Here is an 11,208-nt window from a genome sequence, read left to right as displayed (position 1 = left end):
GGCCTCTGACACAGTGATGCAGCAGTTTCTGCTTCTGGCTCGGATTCTGTTTATTTGGCACCTGCAATAAAATGAGTGCTCTTGCCTAAGGAGCGTTGATTTCATTCGGTGGCTAAACATATCTGCTGAGTCACTACAGTCACACTTATTGTATGACTGTTTGAAATTCTCATTTTTATGTGGAGCGTTCGTGTTCATTTACTAATGGAAGTCGTTTTGCTGATTTCTCTTTTAACTCCTGAACTCCTGGACGTTTCAACTATACTTTCATGTTGAGAATAGAAGCAGCAGAGTATGACATTAAGATTGTGTTCTTCTTATCCATCTGGATCCAGGAATGATTTGAAGGATACATTGCTGACTTGTATGGCTTCTCCCACTGCCATACTGCCTACTTTGTTATAGTGATAGTTCACCCAACATTCGAATTTTACTCATTTTCTACTCGCCCTCATGTCGACCAAGGTTTGGGATTATTTTCAGAGTAATTCCAGTCTGTTTTGGAGGTACATACAGAAATTCATGCACATACAAATATAGCAACATTTTTTTGTAGAGTGAATAACTATCATTTTAAGCAAAACAAGGGAAAATGTTAATTGGGAAAGTAAAGCACTTGTTCATTAATAGTTGTTTTACTGTTGCTAGACAAGAATGCTAGAGCCTTGTAATCACAGGATTTAAACTCCTTGGCAGAGGTATGTAATCTATGAGTTCACACTAGTGATGGGTGGATGAGACCTCATGAAACAGCTGATGATGTATCATGATACAGTGTCTTTACTTTGAAAGGCCACTAGATGGCTCACTCTGATTTATAGTCTTCGTCTCTGACCGAGTATTTTAATTAATCATTTTCAAACTGAGAGTGCCATCTAGTGGTCTTTCAAGGTTTTCATGAGGCCTCATCAACATATCACTGGTGCATACTTTTCTTGTTTTTAATTTGACATAAAGACCAGAAAAAATACAGATTTATCCCAAATGACTCACCGGAGAAATCTAAATTTGTCAACGTGATGTCTTGCCTGGAAAACCTCCCTAAAAAACTTGTGAAGTGAAGGTTGTCACACACAGTTAGTCCGATCACCGGCGGCACAAAAGAGCGTGTAAAGAATTCCGCCCCAGTCCTGTGAGTCATCGTAGATAAATGTCAAATATTCCCTCAGGTATCTTAAATGTAGGAAATAGAATCTAGGAGATCAATGTTGGCTTCCGATATGAAATCACTGGATAACAACGGGAATTAAAATAGATGGTCTGCATGTATTTAGTGATGATGTTTGTTTAAAGAAAAAATGCTGATAAGGTAAATACATCGAATCAAACTGAATAAATAAGAATAATCGTGGGCTTCAGCAAACAACAACAGCAGTGTTTCTCTTCCAGTGTAAATATAACCAAAGAACTAGTTTGTCAGCTAACTGACTGAGAGGAAGCAAACTCATTTCCAAAAAGAGCAAACAAAACTTTCACAAAAAGGAACTTTTAAGAATTTTTCAGCCAGGCTGTGTCATGGAACAGTGGTGCAGAGAAAAACCTCAACTCTTTGAGCTTCATTCAGAGTAGCAGCAAAGTCCAGTTACCCAAAATATCCCTGGATCATGAAAGCTCTCTGGTCGTGGTGAGCCAGAGGATCCAAAGAATCTCTCGTAGTCAATGTTTCTAGGAAGTGTGAATTGATTCGTTTTGTCACATGTGTGTCTTCCCTTCTTACTTTTATTGTCAGTGCATCAGATGTGTGATTAATTTGAGAGCCGGTCACAAGCTTGCCTGCATTTTAACTAGTAAATAAAGTATTAAATACTGTGTATATATACAGTATACTGTATATACATTTGTTTAAACGTTTTTGCCTTTGATTTATATACACTGTGGTATCAAAGGCAACGCTTTAATAAATAACTAAAAATAGAGAATATGTAAAATGTATAATGTAATGTTTAAAAAAAGAGTTGTATTACAAGGAGCCTTTGTGCCTTTCAGGTACTTAGATATACATTTAAAACAGCAATGCACACTAAAACAGTACAACCATGAAAAAACAAGATCATTTTAGCTTCTAATTTAACGTGGGACTTTCCATAAATGAAGAAATTGTCCATTTATTAAGTGAAAATATCTGTTAAGTGTAGATTTATATTTACAAGGGCATTAATGAATTTGATTCATAGTATTAAACATTTTGTATTTTAAAAAAATGAATATATCTAAGAGCTCATGAAATAGACCAGACACACAAAAGGCACCAATTTCATCGAGTGACCTATATAAAGGAACTATCAGATGATCTTCTCAACTGTCAAATGTTCATTCTGAAGAGCAAAGGAACGTCTAATGTACCTTTTAAAAATAATCTTCAACACAATTTTCCTGCCACTCTCGCGGCGAGTGAGCACAAGTATCTTCAACTGGGCTCAGATATTCGTGTCTTGCCTTCAGCAAATTCCTCAACTGTCACATTACATACAGGGTGTGGTCACTCTCTGGTTGCGAGGGCCGGTGCACCGCAGTGTAGGCAACATTCGGGTTGGCTGAGTTCATTCTCATGGATCCTGAGAGGAGAAAAAAGATGAAGCGTTGCAGGAATATGTGGTGGATTTGCAGACAAGATTGCTTTGTTGCACTAGAGTTACACTCAACATGTCATGATGGAGATGGATGACTGCTGGTATTTGCGTGTTCTGTGTGTTGTTCTATCTCGGGTGGGTTACCACCTTCCCTGCAGGCTAAGTAGGAGTCAGCTGGTCGCTCTAATGCAACATGACAGGAAGCTTTGTTGGTCTCTGCACAAATTCCAAACAGCATAAGCAGCGACACAGACAAGAGCATTTCCTGCACCTGTGTCGAACAAAGTGTTAGAATAATCATTATTATAAGGTTGTTACCTCATCAGTGGCTTCACAACAGGAGAAAGATCATCAATCGTACATCAGATTTGTTATTAAATTGTTACGCGAGTGCTTTAGCACTTTATAGATACAAGAGCTTTATGCCCATATGAGGCCTGCGCATGTGCAAGAGATCATGCAAACGTAATTGATTTATTTGACCCACAACAGTTTGTCTTTAAAAAAAAATAGACGCTGCTGTAAGTTTTTTTAAGAAAAATGTATTGTAAAGCCTCAAAGCCATCACTAACAGTGACTTAACCCTTGGGTTGTCTCAGGGTCAAGGTGACCTGAACGATAAAAAACCCCAAAGGATACCACAAACACATTTGTTTTCGGCCGCTGTTTCACCTTGACCCTGAGATAACACAAGGGTTAACGCAAAGGTCCTTTGACCTTTTTTGCACTACTGACTGGTTTGACGTGGGCGTTATATTTGTGGACCGACTTTTATATAAGAACATTTTTCCACTAGTTTACAGGTTGACAGTGAAGAGTTTTAAGGATCAGAGAAATGTGAGTTCTTCTACTAGAGCGGGTCAGAATTCTTGCTGCAGAGTTTTCCATCAATTGCAGGCGAGACAGATCCTTCTTGTTAAGACATGAAAATAATCTATTACAAGGCCCAAACGAGGAGTCACAAACGCATGGATTATAAACTCCAGATCATGCTGTGACATCATTTTCCTAAGTTTAGAGATTTTTCTCAGTTAAAGGAAATAGTTTCTGGTCAGTTTTCTGCAGTGTTGAACTAAAGACATGACTTTCTCAAATACAACACCCAGGTTTCTCAGGCTCAGTTTGACAGACTGACCTAAGTCACCCAAGTATTGACTCAACCCTGGAACCTTATCATCAGGAGAAATCACCAGAGTGTCAGTTTTGTTCACATTTAGCTGCAAAGTGTTTTCAATCAGCCATTGTTTGTTTTCTATATTTTCAAACACTTGACTATATATATATATATATATATATATATTTATGTATATGTTTATTAAAAATTAAGATTTGTTGTTTTTTATCTTCTAAATATGACCTTTAGTCATAATTCTTATCCTCTCTTTTTAACACTTTTGATTTATTTTTCATAAACATTTACAATAATAGTATTTGTTAACACTATATTTAGGTACATGTCAAATATAAATCAAATGATCCATTTAAGATTAAAGTAGATTGATCTATCAGCATCAAATGCCTTTTCCAAAAACCTTGGCTTTTCCTTCTTATGTAAGTCGTTTTTAAAAACGTCCTCTCAGGTCTCTTATGATTCACATGCTTTGAGCAGCCTCCCTGGTCTTGTGCCGTGCAACGTGCGGCCTGACAGAGCAGCAGCGCTGGAGGTCCAGAGAACAGCGGGTGGGCTACAGGAAAAGCAACAGGCGTCCCTCCTGCCCTCATCATCCACTGCACAGCAGTCTCGTACAGCGTGGCCTAACATTCGAGTTATCTCTCAAGGACCCTCTGTGTGTGTGGCTCTCTGTGTTCCCTCCCTTTTTTGGTTGTTTGTCATATTCTACGAGTTTAAATCAGCTTCACCATTTATGTCCTCCTCTCCTTCTTACATAATAAGCAGCTGCAAGTGTTTTTTTCAACAACAAGACTGTTAGGAAACACTCCTGACATGGTTCAATGATATTTAGTTTTGGTTCTGTGGAACTACTGTTAATATGTGTTTTTATTATTATTATTTATATATTTACTGTAGATTCTGAAAACTTGTTAATACAGTGTATTTAGTAGTGATTTGTATATGAGGCTTCATGACACAGCTGATGATGTATCATGATACAGTGTCTTGATTTTAAAAGGCCACTAGATGGCACTATCTGCTTTATAATTTAGGGGTGTGATCTACTAATTCAATGAAGTCTGGCATCATTTTCAAACTGAGAGTAACATCTAGTGTATAACAAGCAGGACGAAGGATGTTTTTAGGCGCATCATTTTGAAGATAAAGATGGCAGCAACTGAGCTCCAATTTCTACGTTATAATTAACTTACATTTTTGTCTTTAATTTAAAAAGTAATCCTAACAATTAGTCAACATGATGGCGAGTAGGAAATGATTTAAGTTCTAATACAGTGGTCCCTCGATTGCGAGGCGATAAAACCACTAACCACACACTTTAATACACTTTTCTCACAGTTCTCTCTTATTTAAACACTCTCAAAGTTCAAAATTTCACAGATTAAAAAAAAAAAAAAAGTACAATATTAGTTAATGAAACCAAAGATCAAAACCTGTTTTCAAGCCCAAATTATTTAATTTAATTTATTGATTTATTGACGGTGCCTCTTTGTCCTGGTGCCACTCAATTGTAACGTCTTAAAAGCTTAAAACTTGGCTGAAAACAAACTAACAGTCACACTAGCAATTTAGCATTTATGTAAATCTGGCTAGCCGAACGCATTCTGTACTCCCTTAGCCAATCAGGATGCAGAACACAATGTGAGTTCATACTGTATGCTGTAAAAAAAAAGCATGCAAAATTACGCGAAAATCCATAAAACAGCAAGGCCGCAATAAGCGAACCGTGTTATAGCCAGGGATCACTGTATTGGGTAAACCTTCACTTCAAGTTTACCTTTTAAAGTACACATTTTTAGTTTCATTTTTTTAGAGATCCTTCAAAATATATATATGTCTGCCACCATGCCCATGATGTTGCTTTTAGCTGTTCGTGTCACTTAAACTAGACTGTTACTGTTCCTAGATTTTGTGATACATTTACTTTTCTTGCGTCAGTCCACTGGCCAATGACGTCAAAGCTCACTGATGGAAGATAAGATCGGCATCATTACCAGCTACAGAACCTTCTCCCTGAAACTCTAAGAGCCAAAAAGAACCGAGAAAAGAGAGAAGAAATTGAACGTGTGTAAAAAAATATATATAGTGTAAATAAGATAATCAGATCTTCTTTTTTTATGTATCAAAGCCATAATTCTAATTACAAAATAAATTGGCTAAAAGATGAGAATTTGGAATTAGGACTTGTCATTTTCTCTCCAAGATCCAAAACTCTCCAATAGGACTCAACTCCAGGGCCTGGTTTGCTTGTGTCCAGATCCAGGAGTCTATAGCTACAAAGCAGCCTCGGAAAATGCTTGCATGGTGATCAATATATCAGAGAGCTATCCATTACATTGTTTCTCTGTGTTACATTTCTTCTTGTGCGGATGCTTGTTGTCTATCGATAGAAGCAGGATATACATTCTGACGAGTCGCTTTTCCTCTCTGAAGAACGAAAATATCATTCAAGATTTGCTTTGCTAAGCAAAAAAAAAACATCTCAATTCATTTGTTTGCTCAAAGGCTGCTGTGCAAATACGACTCAGTGTCAGTCACAGCGAGACGAAAAGAGCAGACCTTGGCATGGTTTAGCCACACAAATGAAACATTTCATTGGGCTGTGGTCTGTTTAAAACTAGAGAAAGGAGAAGGAAACTGATCCGCAGGAATCACAAGCACCTGTGTGGAGAATGTTTCGCGCAAAACAAATACTTTGATAGAACACCTGCTGCGAGGTAATCAGCTTACACTAATGCAGGGTCAGACAGGTCAATATGATAGAAAACCAGCTAAAGGTTTACCTCAGTCGCTCTTCGGCTGCCATCCTGGCTAACCTTACACAAATGCACTTATATATTGAGAGAGTATACAGCAATATATATATATATATATATATATATATATATATATATATATATATATAGTTTGAGAATTATTCATGTATTTTCTTTTTTCTATATAGCTTCAATCTGACTGTTGTTGTTACCTCTTGGTTTTGGTCAACAGATTACTTTTTAGCTACCAAACACTAGACCAAGTCTGTTTCTAGGTCCGGTTGGTTTTTTTTAATAATCTGTACGGCGTGAGCCATTGGCGCAAGTTATAATAATAATATTTAATAAAAGCACAGAAAGAACAAATATTATCACTTCGTCTACCCTTTGAATGTATGCATGTGTGACTGTACATTTATAGATGTATTTTTTTAATATTATTTAATTAACCCATCACCAAGTTAATGATTAAGAGACAAGAATCCGAAGAAGATCCAGAATGACTTAAAGTACCGCCTCCATCGCACAGGATGACCACAGGATCAGGTCCATGTAACAGGCATTCCCATCCATCTGAACCATGGCCTGTTAACTGCTCATCAATAAAGTTAATTCGTTACCCTATGTCGAATAATGTGAACGAAAAGTTGCTTTGCTTTAAGGATTCTGATAAGAGGTCTCAGCTGAAAATAATACCATTCATGCCTTAGCTGTAAGTGATCTCTTCATGAGTCATTCCTAAATTAGAATAAGACGCTCTACGTACATTATATTTATATGAATATCATGAGGTATGAATATCATAAGATACGAATATCTTGAGATAAATAAAATACATTTACGTCAACTCCTTAGTTGGTTGCTCTGTTACCAACTGGAGTCCATTGTAGTCTACTTAGTTTCACTTTAATTAGCGAGTCAAACATTTTTCCAAGATCACCTACCCCTCCTTTAAGATATAGTCCATCAATCCATCTTCACAAACCTTGCTGTCGGCCTGAAGCTCCTCAATTCTGAGTAGTTGTTCAGATATGTGTGTGTGGTTGAGGGTGATGGTTTAGTTTTTTTGGCATTGGGTTGCCAAGATGGATCTAAGCCAGGCGTGGGCAAAGACATTTTCCCGAGGGGCCACATTATGTTCTCTCACTCAGTCTAAGGGCTCTTGAAGCGTAGAGACAACTGGGGCAAAGAAAAGTTCTGTTGATTATTTTAATTTTTTTATAACCGTTAAATGATTAAGCTTTTAAACAAATGCAAAATGGGAGCGAAAGCGATAAATATATGAAAATAAAAATCAAAAGATCAAAAAAAAGATCAACAAAAAGAACACACAGAACCTAGGCCGTACTTTGCCAAGCTCTTTTTTAAACAAAGCTGGTAGTGAACAACCTCTTTTACCTTGTTGTTGAGGAGGTTTGTCGTTATTTTAGGATATCCTGTCTAGACCTAATAGGTGAAACATGAGAAGTTGTGGTGGTCACTGCACGACACAGACAAATGTGTTGCTTTCACGCTACTATCATGGCGGTCGTGTCCGGATTGTTGCCTTGAGCCCTATTTGACAGGATTAGTTTTACTTTTGGATCTTTGGTGATTGGTAAGTTAACCCCCACCTCTGTGTTACTTTAGGTACATTCGCACGAGATAAGCCACGTCTTTAAAATAGTCTGTTTTACTGACGGCCGGATATGGAGTCACATCTGCTTGTACTTCAGGCAATGACAAGATGACGGCACTCCCATTGTACCTCGCGCTCCGAAACGTAAGCAATCCAAAATTAGGCACTGGACTCGAGATGAGAAATTCAATTGAAAATCTGTATGGGTCGAGGACCGATACGAATGAATGTTCCAATCTATGGTCCCCAACATATCTAATAAGGCACGTAATTACTGAAAGAGAAAGGTAACATATATGCGGCAAGATGGAAAAGGGCGCCATTACAATATGCAGATTCGCACTGGACTAGTATTATCACCTGACGCCTGCGTTAGGTGATAATACAGTAAGTCATTTACGGTGGAATTACTACATTACAAATCACAAACATGGCGCCTACGCACAGGATTAAATCTCCAACATTCTGCAATTATTACAAATCGTCTTTGGTCCACAGGTTATACTTGTCCTGTGCGTATCTGTCTTTGTTGTCACCTCTGAAACAACAAGTGAAATGACTCGGCAGGAAAAGAGTTTGATGATTTACGCTAGTGGAGAATTGAAAATGAAACCATTCGAGGATGTTTGTGAAGTGCTGGCTGGACCATGCTTTCTCCTTTGACTTAACTACAAGTTAAATGTATCATTTAAATAATAAATATATAAAAAGTACTTTTTGAACGTGAAATGTTATAGGAAAATAACATGTTTCTATTGGTGACAGGCAGATCTTCTGTTAATGGCTGTAACACACACGTAAAAAAAAAAGCATCGGTGGATCCACCTTTGCTATTTACACAAATCACCGCTTGGATCCAGACACCGACTATTACTAATATACGTCTTTCATTACCTGTGGTGGGAGCGTGTCTGAACACATAACCCAGGCCCGGCTCGGCCAGCCTGCACTGCCTCTTTAAAGAGGATGTCGTGTGAAGAAGAGATGGATAGGGTGGAAGAGCGGGGCACTTGGAATAGACAGAAAAAAAAAAAATGTAGGTCAACACCGTCCAACTATGTCACATGTTCCAGTAGACTGGAATCCCGCCTACAGTCCTGACCGGGACTTTAGATTACAGTTTATTGATCAATCAAAGACCCGCACCGTTCCAGCACTACATATGATTTGACCTACAAGTGAATATGAAGAGTGGTGTGAAGAAGCCTGGCGGTGTGATAGCTGGTGAAGGAAGTGCTTCCCTGTCCACTCCACTTGCCACCGAGACGCCTTTTCCTCAAAGTCTGGCTGCGAGGGTGATGTCACCACTCTGGGCAGCCACAGCTCTGCTGGCCCATCGCCACCAATTAGCCTCAGCATTCCTTGCTGTGGACTTTTAATTTGACTCAGAGCTGCGTGTTACTTTTCTCTCGCATCTAAGCATAAGACAAAGAACGCATCAAAAGAAAGCGGAGGTCACGCGGGATTATATGTTCCCTTTTCCGCCGGCAGCTAATCATATCAGTGACCTTTGACCCCGCATGTGGCAACCTAGATAAACCTTGTGGAAACGCTGCACTCTGGGAATCTGTGCAACGCGTGTCCTCTTCGTCTTCACATGCACAGGGATCAGAGTTCCCTTTCCGCTGCAGGGAAGGGTGGTAACCAGTAGGGGAATTATGTAAGAGCTACATGGAAGTAAGTACAAGGTTGTTTTTATTTACCATTAAAAAAAAGAGTTCATAAATGTATTGGAAAATATATTTGGAAAGGAAGAAAAAGAGGAAATGACTGTGAGGGAAGTGTTCCTGGAACAACTTTAGTTTAAGAGGCGAGTGAAACTGAAGAATACACGTCTCAAACTCAAGGGCCGGAGGCCAAATCTGGCCGGCTCAGTCCTTTTATGTCTTTTATGTAGCCTACTGGATGGTTGCCTCAAATCAATGGAAATTAATGTTTATGTTGATAATATGATAGGAACAGATAGTTTCAGAGGTCCAAAATTAAATATCCTGTTTTGACCTGGAAATAAAACTGTGGAAAGATTTTGAGTTAGCTGTAGAGGAACATGGATGAAGAAAAGGCTACCTCTTGATCACAGACAACGTGCGTTGTCGCTACATTAAAATAAACGTACATTTTTGCCTATAACTCTAAAAACTAAAACAAATTACTGAATAATCCCAATCCGTGGTCAACATGAGGGTGATTAGAAAATGAGTGAAATTGTAATGTTTAATTCTATATTTTCTCAAATATGAGCTAAAATGAAAAATCCTTATTGGTCGCTCGATGTCACTATTTTCAATACTTGCAATTATTTCCTGGAATGGGAAGCTATTCTACTAGAATTTTTGTTTTGCTTTTAACCTTCAACAGCTGACCAATAACCTAGTTTATATCATGACACACTGTTGACATTGTTTATATAATATATTACAATCTGGATTAATTAATTAAATAACTTTAGATTGTCCTTCAGCAAACAAGATGAGAACTTTTATAATAATAATGATTATAATAAACAAAAACTGTTTGTTCTTGTCATCTTGTCTACCAACTTCAGACTTTGGTAGCTGGAACGCTGGGAACTCGGCTTTGATGTCATTCCCAATTATGGAATTCCATCATTTTTAGGCCTTGCGAGCTGGTGCTGGTTTAAAGTTTTGTAGAGACTGTATTCATCGATTGATTATTAGTTAGTGGATGTTACAATAAATATACCTTTATTGTGGGTTTTTCTCACTATAATATATTTCGAAAAACATTACGGTTTTTAGAAGAAATTCTGTAAGTTCAACAATAATATTTTCAGAGCAACTTGGGTTCTAAGAAGAGGTCAAACCATTATGAGAGAGAACTCAAGTCAAATTCTTGCCTGAAGTTATCTAAACCAACATTTTTTTAATAATTCAAACCAATACCTTAGGGCATTGATTCATTAAGTCTATAAATGCTGATTCAACTTTACAAATATTGGTTGATCTGCCATTAACACAAGATTATTTTGCAAGAAATGTACAGTGGGAATACTGTCAAGCAGCCTCATGTGGTTTATTTCTCCAACCCCAAAATAAAAATAAAAGTAATGTATAATCTGGTTAATAAAAAAGTGAGATAGGGTAGATGACGCAGCATTGCCAACCAGAGCTT

Source organism: Callionymus lyra, chromosome 7 (assembly GCF_982586985.1).
Source record: "Callionymus lyra chromosome 7, fCalLyr1.hap1.1, whole genome shotgun sequence".
Taxonomy (NCBI): Eukaryota; Metazoa; Chordata; class Actinopteri; order Syngnathiformes; family Callionymidae; genus Callionymus; species Callionymus lyra.
This window is presented reverse-complemented; position numbering follows the sequence as displayed.